The sequence below is a fragment of the Cherax quadricarinatus genome, chromosome 20 (assembly GCF_038502225.1).
Source record: "Cherax quadricarinatus isolate ZL_2023a chromosome 20, ASM3850222v1, whole genome shotgun sequence".
In the NCBI taxonomy this organism is placed as follows: Eukaryota; Metazoa; Arthropoda; class Malacostraca; order Decapoda; family Parastacidae; genus Cherax; species Cherax quadricarinatus.
This window is the reverse complement of record NC_091311.1, coordinates 7,770,614-7,788,535: the sequence shown is the minus strand read 5'-3', so window position 1 is coordinate 7,788,535 and position 17,922 is coordinate 7,770,614.

Below are 17,922 nucleotides of genomic sequence, written 5' to 3'. Positions count from 1 at the left end.
AAAAAAATAGGGATGGGGGTGAAACTGGGGAGAGGGGGAACCTCAAAAATTTGATCCGAGGAGAGCACAAGAAAATGAAATTCAAAAAAAAATTTGAAAAAAATCGAAAAAAATTTGGGGAGCGGGGGGGATCCGGACGACGCTGCAAAAGGCGCAGCAGAAGGCGCAGGCGGGCGCGAGGGCGCGGGCGCGAGGGGCGGGCGTGGGGTGGGGCACAGGGGGCGGGGCAGGGCGTGTGGGCTTTGGTGGGGGTCGTGGGTGGGGGGCGTGGGTGGGTGGTTGAGGGTGAGGTGGTCTCGAGGGCGAGGTTGTCTCGAGGGCGATGTGGTCTCGATGGCGAGGTGGTCTCGAGGGCGATGTGGTCTCGAGGGCAAGGTGGTCTCGAGGGCGAGGTGGTCTCGAGGGCCAGGTCATTAGCATATAGGTGTGAAAAGGAGCCGCTCAGGAATGAGCCACTCAGCCACAACCCTTTTCAGGATGAACCATACTGTGGGAGCCATACTGTGGGGACCGCTCTGCCGCATGAGCCACTGAGCCGCTTTCATCACTACTCATGTCATAGTGGGCCAGTAGTTGTGAGAGGCAGGAGTGACCATCCAAGACCATGTCAGAGTGGGCCAGTAGTTGTGAGAGGCAGGAGTGACCATCCAAGACCATGTCATAGTGGGCCAGTAGTTGTGAGAGGCAGGAGTGACCATCCAAGACCATGTCATAGTGGGCCAGTAGTTGTGAGAGGCAGGAGTGACCATCCAAGACCATGTCATAGTGGGCCAGTAGTTGTGAGAGGCAGGAGTGACCATCCAAGACCATGTCATAGTGGTCCAGTAGTTGTGAGAGGCAGGAGTGACCATCCAAGACCATGTCATAGTGGGCCAGTAGTTGTGAGAGGCAGGAGTGACCATCCAAGACCATGTCATAGTGGGCCAGTAGTTGTGAGAGGCAGGAGTGACCATCCAAGACCATGTCATAGTGGGCCAGTAGTTGTGAGAGGCAGGAGTGACCATCCAAGACCATGTCATAGTGGTCCAGTAGTTGTGAGAGCCAGGAGTGACCATCCAAGACCATGTCATAGTGGGCCAGTAGTTGTGAGAGGTAGGAGCGATCTTGCTTCTTAGAACCCTTTCAAGGATTTTTATTATGTCGGATGTTAGTGTTATCGGTCTGTAATTCTTTTCAATTATTTTACTTCCACCTTTGTGGATTGGGGCTATATCTGTTGCTTTTAGTGACTGTGGGATGACCCTTGTGTCCATGCTCTCTCTCTATAGAATATTTAAGGCACGTGAAAGGGCTTTCTGGCAATTTTTCATGAACATGGAATTCCATGAATTTGGCCATGGGCAGAATGCATGGGCATGTCATTTATTTATTTTTCAAAGTCTAGTGGTATTAGGATTATATCAGATATTCTTGAATTAGCCAAATTTTGAGTTTCAGTCATAAAAAAAATTTAGATTGTCGACCCTTAGTCTGATTAACGACTCACTAAACCCTGAGTCATACTGGGATGGGGTCCAATACTAGATGTGGGTTTTGCCTTAGATTTGGTGAAAGATGTTTTTTTTTTCATTTTTATTTATGGTTTTAAGTTCTTCCTGTGTTTCTTGGCTCCTGTTGATTCCTTGAGATTCAATTTAATATTTTTCATTTCTTTGGCCAGTGCTTTCTTCAATATTTCAGATATACTGGCCCCTTTGAGCAGCTCTCTGATTCTTCGCCTTCGCCTGTAGAGGGATCATTTCTCTCTTGCTAATTTACATCTTCTCTTCTTATTTCTTAGGGGAATGTGCCTTGAGCATACCTCAAGTGACACAGAGTTCATTTTTTCATGGGTGTGTGAATTTTCATCTGAGCTGCCTCATTGGGTTATCTCTGCTAAAACATTATTTGCCATATTCCTCCGTTTTAGGTATCTTAAGTTGAAATCACTAGCAACAAGATATTTAGGACTGGGGTTCGAAAATATATTAGAAATTTAAATCTAGCTGTAAGTCAAATTCTAACCAAAATTTCAGAAAGAAAACCCCACAAACCTCAAGAAATATTCTACTGCTTAGTAAAAAAAAAAAAGGTGCTCAATGCAACGTTTATTATAACCTGGAGTTTACCTGGAGAGAGTTTCGGGGGTCAACGCCCCCGCGGCCCGGTCGACTTAGGTCAGAATCTTTGGTGGGCGAGGTGACACAGTGACCTACCCTCCCTCCCCAAGGCAAGACTTCTCTGAAAGATATCAAGAATGGACGATGCTGCGGCACTTGCCCAACGGTGAGCCAACACCAGGTCACCTGACAAGACTCGGGCCCAGACTATGCTGTCAAATCAGACAAGAAGAAGAAGAAGGAGAAGCAGCAGCTTCTGATAGGGAGGATCCGGAACTAATACTTACTGTATTATATTCCGTCTTCTTCTTCTTCTTATGACCAGAGCTTTGGTAAGATGGGTAAGGAAGAAGGATGGGTAAGGATAGAAATATTGGAAAAGGGTGGGAGGGGAAAAGAGGTAGGATATAAAAGGTAAGTGGCCCAACCACTTTGGTGTAATTTAAAAAGTGTATGTGGAATAATAAAATATTCTTGAAGGGGTATAATACTAACCCATCAGAGTCACATAGCTATAACAGATATATAAGTACATGACTGAATTATTGATAGTAAATATACAAGTTGCAATTGCTTTTTTTTTTTCCGATTGCACAACGGATATTTAAACGACAATGAAGGCAATAATTTTCTGGCCAGTTTATAAAGAATTACTTGACACAATAGCTTCTTACAAGGTGGTGTCCCGCCATAGTACATGTAGCATAATTTTAACAGTAAAATGTTATACAAGATATCTCCCTAATTGGGGGCGATGATTTTCTTAGTAAACATAGAAGGGTTCTGGTGTTACCCAATCATCTTCATCTGCAGGGAGGTTGCTCAATATCATTGGTCGATGGTAATCGTCTTTATGGATAAAACGACGGACCCTCTGTGGGAGAGTCGTTCTTTGAATCCTGTGAGGAGGAGTATTGATGATATAATCGGTGGTATTTTCAACTTGTATAGGATGTTCTCTATCTGGCATGTATAGTTCTTGCATTGTATAGAGTTGTTTCTTTTTTAGGGTGTCAAGGCGTACATTTAAGGCAGTAATATCTTGTTGTACGTGTAAATCTGCCATTTTAACTCTGTCTCTCCTCCTGGTATCCGTAATGAAGCGAAGAGCTCTATTCTGGACCCGTTGTAACCGTAGCATGTTGGTCTTTGTTGTTAATGACATTGGGACACATGGGTATTCGAGTATAGGTCTTATTATCATTTTATACAGATGTTTTTTGACATGTGGAGGGGCTTGATTAAATCTAAAGAGACTGTTAAGACCGGCTTTGGCTATGTTGATCTTTTTATTTACATGAGATGTTGAGTGGAGCAGCCTGTCTATTTCATATCCCAAGATCTTGTTAGGGTTTCTAATGGCTACAGGTGTACCTCTGATGGAGATACCCCCTTATCTTCAATTGTTGATGCAAAACATCCTATCGTGTTAACAAGGACTTTGTCAGGGTTAGTCGTAATTCTCCATTTCTTTTCCCAATTAGATGTTCGACGAAGTTCAATATTCATTTTTTCTATGACTCTCTCATACTTGTATTTTCCTGTTACCGGAGTTGATGAGACGACATGGATAACATTATCTGCAAACTGCGTCATAATTGTATCATTAAACTCTGGTTGAGGAAGGTCATTCACATAAATGTTGAACAGAATTGGACTAAGACAAGAACCTTGTGGGACACCAGCTGTTGGTATAAAAGGCTCTGTCGACCTGACGTGAAAGGTGGGAATGATTTTTCTTTGAGTTAAGAAGTTATATATTAATCTGAGAAAGGTCCAGTTATGGTCTGGTAGGTCAATGAGTTTGTATATAAGACCATCATGCCATAAGCTATCAAAAGCTTTATGAACATCTCTGGTGGCAATTAGGACAAGATTATCCTGATGTTTTAGACTTGCTACAGTATCGAAAATAATATTTATTGCATGATGGGTACCTCTATGTGTTCTAAAGCCAAATTGTTTTTCAGTAAAAAGGTGATTAAACTCCATATAGTAGTTCAGTCTGTTGGAAATGATCTTCTCAAGAACTTTTCCAGTGACTTCAAGTAAAGATATAGGTCTATAGTTCCCTGGTTGGAGGTTGTCTTTATTGGGCTTAGCAAGAAAGATCATCCTAGCAGTCTTAAAAACCACTGGAAAATGTCCTGAGGCCAAGATGGCATTAAAGATATTAACCAAAGACTGTTTACAATTTCTGGGTAGGAACTTCATTTGTTTCATTGTTATTCCAGAGAGACCAGGGGCTCTGTTTCTCATTCTTCCAATAACCTGACTCATCTCGAGTAATGTAATAGGTCTAGTAAGCGGGTGGGCGTCTTCAAGAGTTGATGTATCGATGGAAGGTAGTGGTTGTAGATCACCTAAGTTCTCATCTCTCCATTCATTTACCAACTGATAGTGATTATTGTTAAATCGACGACTGTTATTGTGGGAGAGAATTTTCTCCCGTACATCACCCATCAAATTAGTCTGGTCCTGTGGAACATCAAGTTTAATCTCAACATCTTCATCATCCTCATCAGTGAAGGTATGAATTAGGTAGTTAGGAGCCTTGTGCTTTGCCCCTAAAAGTTGTCGGATCTTACTCCAAAATTTTGCTGGCTCACGTTTATACTGATTAGCTTGGAGAACTAGCAGTTTCCATAAGTCACGTTTGTGATGACTACTCATGTTAATTAATTCTGGCCTGGTCATGGACCGGGCCGCGGGGGCGTTGATCCCCGGAATAACCTCCAGGTAACCTCCAGGTAATGTAGCTACTGGTGGTTGTCGCGTTTGAAGATGCCTTCGACATTCTGTTTGATAATTTCTCAAAGCGTCTTTAATTTCCCTCGTAGGTTTATATTGTTGGTAGATCTTTGTGGAAGCTAATTGGCAAGTTGCGTTAGTAGCATCAATTATTCGATTGTGAAGAGACCTGATCGCGTCGTCAATTTCAGTGGAAGGTAGATTTTCCAGCGACACAATTTCATCGTCACCCAGAAATGCCCTGAAGGGGTCAAATCCAAGGGTGTTGAGATTGGGTTTAGGAGGTACAGACATTCTAAATGGAGAAGTTTGTAGTTGTATTAAAACCGGGATATGGTCAGAACCTACGTTTCCACCAGGAGAGATACGACAATGAAAGAGGTCACAGTCTCTGTTTGTCAGGACTATATCTGGTGTCCCTGGATGAGGTCCAATATACGATTTCAAGAATGGGCCTTGAAATGACAAGTTTCTGGCTGTCTTAATATTAAACAGTTGTTTTCCTTTCAAGTCACCCAGTGGATTACCAACTCCACAGTTAAAGAGGGCAGGGCGATGAGCATTAAAATCTCCCGCTAGAATTGTTGGAATATTTCTGCTTAATATCCTATGTAGAGGAATTGACTCTCTATATTGTTGTCTCGGGGGAAAATATCCAGTTCCTATCACTAGTGAAGCATGGGTGATGAATGTTGCAGCGAGGAGAAGGCTGGAGGCAGTGGAGATGTCATGTCTGAGGGAAATGTGTGGTGTGAATATAATGCAGAGAATTCGTAGTTTGGAAGTTAGGAGGAGGTGTGGGATTACCAAAACTGTTGTCCAGAGGGCTGAGGAAGGGTTGTTGAGGTGGTTCGGACATGTAGAGAGAATGGAGCGAAACAGAATGACTTCAAGAGTGTATCAGTCTGTAGTGGAAGGAAGGCGGGGTAGGGGTCGGCCTAGGAAAGGTTGGAGAGAGGGAGTAAAGGAGGTTTTGTGTGCGAGGGGCTTGGACTTCCAGCAGGTATGCGTGAGCGTGTTTGATAGGAGTGAATGGAGACAAATGGTTTTTAATACTTGACGTGCTGTTGGAGTGTGAGCAAAGTAACATTTATGAAGGGGTTCAGGGAAACCGGCAGGCCGGACTTGAGTCCTGGAGATGGGAAGTACAGTGCCTGCACTCTGAAGGAGGGGTGTTAATGTTGCAGTTTAAAAACTGTAGTGTAAAGCACCCTTCTGGCAAGACAGTGATGGAGTGAATGATGGTGAAAGTTTTTCTTTTTCGGGCCACCCTGCCTTGGTGGGAATCGGCCAGTGTGATAATAAAAAAAATCACTAGTTGGCCATGAGACGTTGTCATTTCTATTGCAAGAATGTTATCTTCATCAACATGAATATTTTTAAATGCATAGCCTAATTTAACTAAGATGGCTACGCCACTATAGGGTCCTCTCGATTTTTCCACAGTAGAGTAACCACGTAATTTAATATGTTGATCAACTCTCGCAGCTGTCTCATTCAAGAGTATAACATCGGGATTGTAATTATGAAGTTCAACTTCAAGGAGGTAACGGTTATTAAAGAAATGTTGAACAGTAAGCTGGAAAATTGTAATCCCCATCATTTCTTGCACTTCGCACGTGTACTGCGGTCTGAACGCCTGCAAGTAATGTCATGTTTGGTTTCCACACTATCCCTGCTGGACTCGTCAAGGGGAGGAGGGAAGTTCTGCGTAGTTGCTTGTGTATTAAAAGTGTCATCATCCTCACTAGAATTGGTAATATTAACAGAATCATTAGAGTCATTAGAGTCATCATCATAAAACTGAGGTGTGATAGTCCCAGTTTCAGGAAGCAGAGGCTCGTGAGAGTTAATGGGAGACTGTGGAGGCTCCAAGGAAAAATTTGGTAGGCAAAGTGAATTACCCTGGGAAAGTTCCTGTTCAACAGGATCAGCTGCAATAGCGGAAGAGTAAGCACCAATCTCTGGGGCATCGTTGGGGTCAGGTATTGACTCATCGGGTTGAGGGGAGTTGACAACCTGGGTATGCGAGGTGGGTGATCCCTGGACAAGGGATGACTTAGGCATATTTGTAGAAGTAGAGTAGGGTACATACTTCTTGTTATGAGAAGGCTGGGCCATAATAACCTTAACATTATATGGGATAGTAATGGGAGTGATCCCATTAGCCATTAATAAATCATTTAAAATCTTAGAGCAGAGTTGAATGTCATCACCTGCGATGTCTTTGGCCATCATATACATTAGTTGCGCTCTCATCATATCCCCGGCTGAGGATACCTGAGACATGGGAGATGAGACTGAACCTTGTTGTTGCGTTTGTGTATGTTGTAGGTGAGGGTTAGATTGGGGCACTCCAAGAGGGGCAGAATTCCAAACATTGGAACCAGTGGAAGAGACCTGAGGAGTCCCACTAGATCCAGGCAAAGCTGGGAAGGAAGTTTGGGATATTGCTGGAGGTGCCTCAGGATTGTTCTTCTTAGAATTGGACAGTTTCTTAGCTTCAAGAATTTTCTGCATTTCCTTTTTCCTCTCGGGACAGATAGCAGAAACAGCAAGATGTTTACCATTGCAGAGGACACATTTGGGTTTAGTTTTGTTATTACAATCTTTAAAAGAATGTTGCCCAGAGCATATGCTGCAAATCAGTGCTTGGCTACTGCATTTGTTGGTGGTATGACCAAATGCGTAACATTTGTAACATTGTGTAACACTGACAAACCGCTCAAGAGAGATTTGGTCAGGTGTACATCTGGTGCCAAAACATTTGAAGCCATTTTGACACACTAGTTTGGCTTCTTCAGGTGTCTCAAGTATTCCGTCAGATACACCAACTGTAACCCAACTGAACTCTTTCCTTCAGCCCAGGAGCTTTAACAGTAGATCTATTCCTGACTACCTTAAGGCCACATCGTCTATGGACTCAAAAAATTAGGTTGTAAAAAACAACTGTCAATGAATAAACAGAGGTTTTTTGCATCTTTTCTTCTCGCTTGTCCCCGATATTTTAGCATGACTCCCAACAACCCTGCCAGAATTCCGAGACTCTCATATCACTCGGCCATCAATGCTCGTCTCGGTAGTATTTTGTATGAAATTCGATTCGATTATATTTCACTCATCTATGAACCTGCTTGATATAGGTTACCTTCTCAAAGTTTTGAAAATCAGTTGGGTGGTTATTATCTCTCACATGAATAAACAGAGCATTGGACTCTTGTCCGTTTGTAATGCTATATTTATGTAGTTGTAATATTATTTCAAAAGCTGTTTCCAGTTTGATCATAATTGTAGAATGTATTTCTGGCAATTTTAAAGGATTTGTCAGTTAAGTTTTTGGGTATTTTGGATCACTTGCTATTTAAAAAAATCATTGAAATTTCTTTATCTGTGAGCTCTGGACTATAATTGTGCAGAGCTCTCAAACACATGTATGAGAATACATGTTTATCTCTGTCATGATGTGAAAAATATAGTTCACGTATGTGCAATTATTTATTGGTTTTCTATATAATTTTTTTTTAAAATCTTGGTTCCCCTTAATAATTAAAACATTTAAAAAGATCAGAGAGTTATTTCATTCAGAACAACAACAGACTTTATTGATGCAACTGGACTATTTAATTCGAGTAAGAAATTATTTATATAAATATTTTTGGTCATTAAGCATAAAATATAATCCCCATATTTGTACCATTTTGATTTATGAGGAAAAATTCTGTTAGGCTGTCTAGATTCAAAATATTTCATGTAATTACTGACGGCTGGCGAGAGGATTTCCCATTGTTATACTGGAAAAAGCCTCGAACTAACACTACAACAATATAAACATAGCATTAGAACTCGACAAGAGACTAATACTCTGTTTATTCATATGAGAAATTTCAACCACCCAATTGATTTTCAAAATACTGAGAGAGATGTATCCAGCTGGTTCATGGTTGACCAAAATAGAACCGAATCAAATTTCATAAAAAAAATAGTACTGATTTAAATGTGAATGTAAGTTGAGGGTTATATAAATTAGACTCATTTATAGTAAATAAAATTTATGAGGAATTTAAGCTATGCTTGACATATCACTCATAAAATTTTTACTGGACATGTGACCTGACCAAATCCTCACTACACTCCCACGTTCATCATGTATCCTCACTACACTCCCACGTTCATCATGTTGGGTCGTGTGAGAAGTCATATGAAAAGTCATATTTTAGCCTTATAAATCTTTCATCGTCCCATTATTTTTTTTTACTGTTCCTAGATAATGTGAGAAATCCCAAAATCACTTGGAACTTCACTATTTACTGTTTTTACTGTGGTAATTTTGCATATTTTGAAATGTCCTGTTTCGTGTGATATATATATATATATATATATATATATATATATATATATATATATATATATATATATATATATATATATATATATGTGCATGTACATGGTGTATTTGCTGCAGTGAATTGTCAGATCGATTCAGATACCATCGTTTTGTGTGCCATAGATCCAAGAGAAAGATAGCAAGGCATTGAAGAGATTAATAACATCATCAAGAGGAGCCTCGCAGCAGCCTGATGCCCAGCATTAAGGAAGCCACCCCAACTATGCAGATCTGATGGTATCACTCTTTAAGTCTGGACAGACGAGAGCAGATGGTGTGGGACTACACATGTGCATCCGCTTTGGCTGATACCTATCTCCGATACACCAGGGAGGAAGGAGGGGCAGCCGCCAGCTTCAGGAAGTCCAAAAAGTCTAGAAAACACGGTGAACTTGCCCATCATTATATGTTTGTTCCCATAGGATAAGCAACCCTTGGCCCATGAGGAAAGAGTTCGTCTAAGTTTCTTCAGGCATTAGGTAAAAGACTCATCAGGGTAAGCAGGGATCCCAGGGCAGCTAATGTTCTATTCTAGCGACTCAGCGCTGCTGTTCAGAGGGGTAATGCCTGCTGTATCCCAGGTATGCGCCCCAGCTCTGAGGAGATGGAGGAGATTTTTGCATTGTAATTTGTGTTAATCTCGTAGCAATATGTACTTGAAATGTATTCCTCAAACCTCATGTACTGTAATGCCATCTTTATACCAACAATGTATCTTTTAAGTCTTTATATGCATGTACTAAATTCTCTGAGTAGATTAATAAATACAACTTGAAGATGTGACAAAAAATATATTGTCCCTGTGCATTGATGCCACTCTAGAAGACACTGACTGGATAGGCTTTTTCTTCTCCCGTGGTTTATATGTGACCGCTACAACTTTTCTTCATGAAAGGCTTTAATCTCTCTATTGGTAGATAAGACACATAGGCAACATTTAGGCAACTTTATTTCGAAACGTTTCGCCTACACAATAGGCTTCTTCAGTCGAGTACAGAAAGTAGGCGGGAGCAGTAGAGATGTGAAGACGATGTAATCAGTCCATCACCCGCCTACTTTCTGTACTCGACTGAAGAAGCCTACTGTGTAGGCGAGACGTTTCGAAATAAAGTTGCCTAAATGTTACCTATGTGTCTTGTCTACCAAACTGTCGGTATTGTATACCATTTGATAATCAATCTCTCTATTGTTGAATCTGAACATCACACCCTGGCTTTGGCGAAGATTCTGAACTGTGAAGGTGCGAGTGTGAGGCCCATCTTGCCTTCTGTGTCTGGGATAGCAACTGTGGGGTCAAGAGTGAAGGTGAAGTGATGCATGAGCGATGAGAATATCAGGAACGTTTCCATCCTGGCCAGTGATTCTCTTAAACACGATCGGCGACCTGGGGAACAGAAGCAGTGTGAGGGATACATAGATCGTGAAGTAATATATTACAAATACAAGAACAACATATGCAGCAAATACACATAACACATTGTGATAATATATTTTCACCAAAAAAGTCTGTAACTTTCCCGAACTCTATTTATAAAAAAAAAAAAATCTAAGTGAGTTCCCAGTCTATATACAAATCGAGGCTTCAATGTTCATCATTCGTACATAATATAATGAGGTTACTTATTTCCAACACAGTACAGGAAACAATTGTTGTCAGTAATGAATACAAGATTGTCCTACTAGCTGCTAGTAATATTTTCTCAAGAAAACATCTTTACACCTAAACCTTAACACTAGCAACAGAAGTCACCTTTGCGGAAGGGAATGAGGAGTTTGTCCATGCACAGTGAACCGTCGGGGGTTGATGAAATACTCTGGGCGGAAGGTTTCCCGGTCACCCCAGGACTCTGGATTAACATAGACACTGAACATAAGAACATAAGAAAGAAGGAACACTGCAACAGGCCTATTGACCTATGCGTGGCAGCTCCAATTCTTGTACCGGTTTAAATGCCTTGACCTAGTGAGGTCAGACACGTCACTTCAGGGAGGAGCATGGCATCCGACCTAGTAGCACAAGCTAGTCAGGTCCAACTCACACCCACCCACACCCACTAATGCATTTATCCAACCTATTTTTAAAACTGCATAACGTCTTAGCGTCTATGACAGTACTCGGGAGTTTATTCCACTCATCCACAACTCTATTACCAAACCAGTGCTTTCCTATATCCTTCCTGAATCTGAATTTTTCCATTTTAAAGCCATTGCTGCGAGTCCTGTCTATGTTAGGTGTTTTTAGCACGCTATTTACATCCCATTTATTAATTCCTGTTTTCCATTTATACACCTCAATCATATCCCCCCTAATTCTACGCCTTTCTAGAGAGTGCAGATTCAGGGCCTCAGTCTATCCTCATAGGGAAGATTTCTGATACATGGGATCAACTTTGTCATCCTCCTTTGTACGTTTTCCAATGCATTTATATCCATTATGTAATAAGATGACCAAAACTGCGCAGCATAATCTAAATGAGGCCTAACCAAAGATATATAGAGTTGAAGAATAACCTGAGGACTCCTATTATTTATACTTCTTGCTATGAAACCAAGGATTCTGTTAGCTTTATTGCGAACACTAATGCACTGTTGTCTTGGTTTCAGGTTACTGCTAACCAGAACTCCTAAATCCTTTTCACAATCCGTAATATTAAGATCTAAATTATTTAGGTTACATGTGGCATGGTTATTTTCCTGTCCATCACTTAGAACTTTGCATTTGTCTATATTAAACTGCATCTGCCACTTCTCCGACCATTGCATCAGTCTATTCAAATCATCCTGGAGTGCTCTAGTGTCCCCATTAGAATGAATTGGACGGCCTATTTTGGTGTCATCAGCAAATTTGCTTATGTCACTATTTATTCCCTCATCTATGTAGTTTATGTAGATTGTGAACAACAAAGGGCCCAACACTGACCCCTGTGGAACACCGCTTGTGACGTGCCACCATTCTGATTTCTCCCCATTTAAGAAAACTCTTTGCTTCCTATTCGTTAACCATGCCTCAACCCAGGAAAAAATTTCTCCTCCTATTCCGTGTGCCCTAAGTTTCCTCAATAGCCCCTGATGTGGAACTCTATCGAAAGCCTTTTCAGAAGTCCATATACACAATATCATATACCTTAGTGAAGAAAGTTATTAAATTCATAAGTCAGGAACACCCCTTTGTAAAACCGTACTGAGATTCATTAATCAATTTATGCTTTTCAAGATGGCTACGAATTGCTTTGGCAATTACTGATTCCATTAATTTTCCCACTATGGAGCTAAGGACCTGTCACCTGCCTTGTAAATTGGTATTACATTTGCCATTTTCCACTTGTCAGGCACTATACCAGTTTGTAGTGATATGTTGAGAAGATTAGGCAAAGGTATGCTAAGTTCCTCTTTACATTCCTTTAACACCCTTGCAAACAGTTCATCAGGGGATTTGTTAGGTTTTAATTTCTCTATTTGTCTGAGGACCATGTCACTAGTTACCCCAATCATGCATAGTTTATTATCGTCCTGTTCTACATAATTTATTATTTCTGAAATTTCACTATTGTTTTCCTAAGTAAAAACTGAGAGGAAGTTAGAATTGAAAATTTCACACATATTCTTATTACTGTCAGTTATCTGACCAGAGTTACTCTTAAGTGGGCCAATCTTGTCCCTAATCTTACTTCTGTATACCTGAAAGAACTCTTTTGGGTTAGTCTTCGAATCCCTTGCAACCTTAGCTTCATAATCCCTTTTTGCTTTTCTTATTCCTTTTTTTATTTCTCTTTTTTGTTGAATATACTGATTTCTTTAATGCCCTCCCCTCTTTTGATACGCCTATATATGCCTCTCTTTTGACCAATGAGATGTTTTAATCTATTGTTCATCCATTTGGGATCATTTTTGTTAGATCTAATTTCCCTACTCGGAACAAAAGTTGTCTGGGTAGCTAGAACTATGCTCTGAAAAACGTCATATTGGCAACCAAGACCACCTACCTGACCCATAGTCAGGTCATCCCAGGTAATTTTTAAGTCCCATGAAATCAGCCAAGTGAAAGTCTGGGACAGAGATTTGATTGCAGTTATCCGGGTAACTCCATGATATATTGAAACTAAGTGATTTGTGATCACTTTCCCCTAGCTCATCATTAACCTCAAGATTATTAATTAGTGATTCTTTGTCGGCAAGAACCAAATCAAGCAGATTGTTTCCTCTAGTTGGCTCTCACACAAACTGTTTTAAAAAGCAATCCTGAACAGTATCAAGAAAGTCACTAGACTCAAGATTTCCTGTCACATTGTTCCAGTCAATTTGTCTAAAGTTAAAATCTCATATTAACACATTTTCATATCTAGAAGCCTTATGAATTTCGTCTCATAGCAGCTTACTGCACTCCCTATCAAGGTTTGGGGGCTTATAAATCACACCCAAAATTAACTTTTTATGACCCTCGAGAAACTGTAGCCAACGAGATTATGTGTCTAATCTTATATCTTGTCTAACACAACAATTTAAATTATCTCTGACATACATCGCCACACCACCACCCTTCCTGTTGACCCTATCAGTATGGAATAGTTTATTACCCTGTATGTTGCATTCAGAGGGCGTTTCTCTATCTTTCAAGTTGAACCAGGTCTCTGTAGTAGCAATAATATCTATATTACCTGCACTTGCAAGTAATCTTAGTTCATCTATCTTATTTATTAGACTCCTACTATTTGTATAGTAAACCTTAAGGGAGCTAGTCACTACTATCTCTCTTTGTTGATCATTTGATTTGTCTTTACTAGCAACTTTATTTTGAATATTGTCTTCTAAATATATCCCTGAGGTATCCTGGTTATATCTGCTGTTTTCAACCCTAGTACTGCAGCCTGATTGTTTCCCACAAACATCCATACCTCTATAATCTATCAATTTAAAGTCCTAGACAAGTCATCAATGACCCCCTCAATCGAACTGGCTAATGCAACCACTCCAGCCCCAGAAAGATGAACCCCATCCCTTCCATACATATTATGCTTGCCATAGAATATATCCCAGTTATCAATGAATTGGATTGCAAGTTCCTTGCAGTACCTGTCTAGCCAACAATTTATACCAATTGCCCTAGACATCCATTCATTGCCCACTCCCCTTCTAGGCAAGATGCTACATATGACCACATATGACTACATATGACTTCATATGTCACCAACACTAGCTCCTGGGAGACACTCTCTGTCTGACCTTTCTCTCTCTGAGAATCTCCCGCAATCAGAATATTCTTACCTTGATAAGCAGGGGAGTCATTGGTACCTTTAATCTCATTAACCACTGAAGTACAGTCGTCCTGGAGAACAGAGAATCGATTTCCTACCTTCACATCTTCTCTATTAACCTTCTTTATCATCCTTCTTCCGGAATTGTGAACCACTTGCCACTTAAAGCGGCTGCCACTCTCCAAATTACTGCTGATAACTTTTTCCTCCTCACCAGCTACCACCATCCCACACTCACTCCCAAACTCATCTAGACGAAGCTTCAGCCTCCTATTTTCCTCCTGAAGAAGTAGAATCTCCTTCTTCAACACTTTAACCTGAGATTTTAAAACACTACAACAAGCCATGGTGCTTGGTAACACCCCACGCTAATCCCAGACAGCTTAGGACAGGTATGACCACACGTGACCACTGACCTTAGCATACTATAGAGGTTGTTAAGCACCAATGTCTCAGCTGGGATCCTGTGACCTTGTGTGTGGTCATAATGACAACAAATCTGAAGACAGATCAGTGCATCATCCGTTACCTCTTCACATTGATGTCATTATTGCCAAAGATTACTAATGGGAAAAGTGAAGATACCGGAGAAAATACTTTCACTTTGTCCATTTGGATCAAGTAAGATCACTGGGGCAGACTGAGAGTACTGTGGTACAGAGTACTGTAAATTATAGAATAATGAGAGTACTGAGATGCCAAATGAAGTCTCTCAGGGGTATAGTGAAAAAAGCAGAGGCAGATTTTTCATTCATCAGTGTTTGATATAATGTAATTAGGAGTGAACGCAAGGTAGAAGACATTTTGTTTCTGAACGAGAAAAAAAGTAAGGTACCTGCAATTTGGTGTCTCTGAGGGCCCTATGAGGTACAGATATTGGGGATAGACACCTAAAGTGGGACGTCTCCATCAGTGTTGCAGCCGTGTACACCAGACTGTAACAACACACAATATTATAGGGCATGCACGTCAACATACACCAATGGCCAATAACAGCGTGAGAATTTTATACATCTCTCCTCGATTGGAGGCTTGGAGTAGTGTATAAATTTATTTTTGCAATGTGACATTGCAACTCGAAAACCCCACTCTTGGAACATTTTCTAGCTAAGGGAGGTCGGAAGTCGAACTTTGCATATAGTGATGGACGGAGGTGTGCATTTACCTTCCACAAAATATCGGTGATTTCTGCAATAATACACTTACATAATGGCCACCACAGTGATTCTTCAAAGAGTTCCTAGTAATCGTAGCACCACAGAAGAGAGCAGATGGTGTCAAGAAATACTTGTTGAAAATTAAGAAACTTCACCACAGTATGACCTTGTAATTTGCGGACAACCTTATAGCCATGGTATTAGGAACTACTTAATTATCCGGGATTTTCGCTGATATTCTCCTGTCTAAGCCCCCTTAGAGGTGTAGGTATGCAAACAGTACTCTTAGTTCAAGTAATTTGTTAGGATCAGCATGTTGCCACATAATTTAGCTACGAACAACATCACATGGTAAGTGAAATAATGATTCATGACAGTAGTAAAATTACTGTGTCATGGCACGGTAGTAGTAAAATAATAATTCGTCTCCTGGTTGTGGCCCGCTGATGGTACAATTAATTTGCGTGAAATTGGCCAAATTGTCAATTTCTGACCGCTTTATTGGGTAGTTCAAATCGGTAAATGGGCGGTTTCTTGTACGCAACTGATAGAAAAAATGGAGTTCTAAAGAAATAGCTATGAGTTTGGTCAATTGGAACAACGAAATTGGCCAAAAACAGGGCTCAAAGTCGGCGAAATTGCCGATGCGTATATGTCGCCGAGACCGCTAACTTCGCGGGAGCGTAATTCCGTGAGTTTTCGACCAAATTTCGTACTTTTGGTGTCATTACCATCGGGAAGATATTCTCTATCATTTCACAAGAAAAAAATAATTTTTTTTCCAAAACTTTTGAGACATAGAATGACAGTTTCAGAAAGGGGCTTGCGACAGTCAAAGAGTTAAATACGGTGCCGTATTAGTGATAAGATAAAGCATTGTTATGTGATAGTGGAAAGGTTATGGAAGAAGCGCATATAAAGTTGTAAGATAATGGTCACATAATATAGCAATGGAAAGATAACAGCAGCATCACACAATAGTAGCAAGATGTTACATCTCATTGTAATGGTATCATAGTAGCATCACTTGATAGCTGTAAGATAATTACAGCCTTCCATGGTAATGATCTCATAATGATTCAGCTCTTGGGGTGATTATTTTTTATCACTTTATAGTGGTATGACAATGACAGCATTACAGATCGAGCTCAGGTGTCCCGTAGCTCTATTGCTAGAGCACTCAGCTCACACACTGAGGTCCGGGGATCGATCCCCCGGTATGGATGGCAAACATTAAGACATGTATCCATAAGACACCTGCTGTCCCTGTTCACCTATCAGTAAAATGGGTACCTGGGTGTTAGTCGACTGGTGTGGGTCGCATCCTGGGACAAAACTGACCTAATATGCCCGAAATGCTCAACATAACAAGCGGCTTTCTAGATAGTAGTATGTCACTGATGTCATCTAGGCTTGTATACCTTGTACTGTAGAAATGTAGATATTATTATTATTATTATTATTATTATTATTATTATTATTATTATTATTATTATTATTGCTGTATAGTCCTTGTGGCTTAGCGCTTCTTTTTGATTATAATAATAATAATAATAATTATTAGTATTATTATTATTATTTTTTTTTTAATTTTATTATTATTGTTATTAATATTATTATTATTATTATTATTATTATTATTATTATTATTATTATTATTATTATTATTATTATTATTATTGTTATTATTATTGTTATTATTATTATTATTATTATTATTATTATTATTATTATTATTATTATTATTATTATTATTATTATTATTATTATTATTATTATTATTATTATTATTGTTATTGTTATTATTATTATTATTATTTAATTTTATTATTATTATTATTATTATTATTATTATTATTATTATTATTATTATTATTATTATTATTATTTAATTTTATTATTATTATTATTATTATTATTATTATTATTATTATTATTATTATTATTATTATTATTATTATTGTTATTATTATTATTATTATTATTATTATTATTATTATTATTATTATTATTATTATTATTATTATTATTATTATTATTAGTATAGGGGCAAGATAATGGTCTGACTATTAGATTTGGTGAGGTTGTGAAGTATAACATGATGAAGCTTCTGAGATCATAATGATGTGCAGTATGAGATAATGAAGCTTCTGAGATCATAATGATGTGCAGTATGAGATGATGAAGCTTCTGAGATCATAATGATGTGCAGTATGAGATAATGAAGCTTCTGAGATCATAATGATGTGCAGTATGAGATAATGAAGCTTCTGAGATCA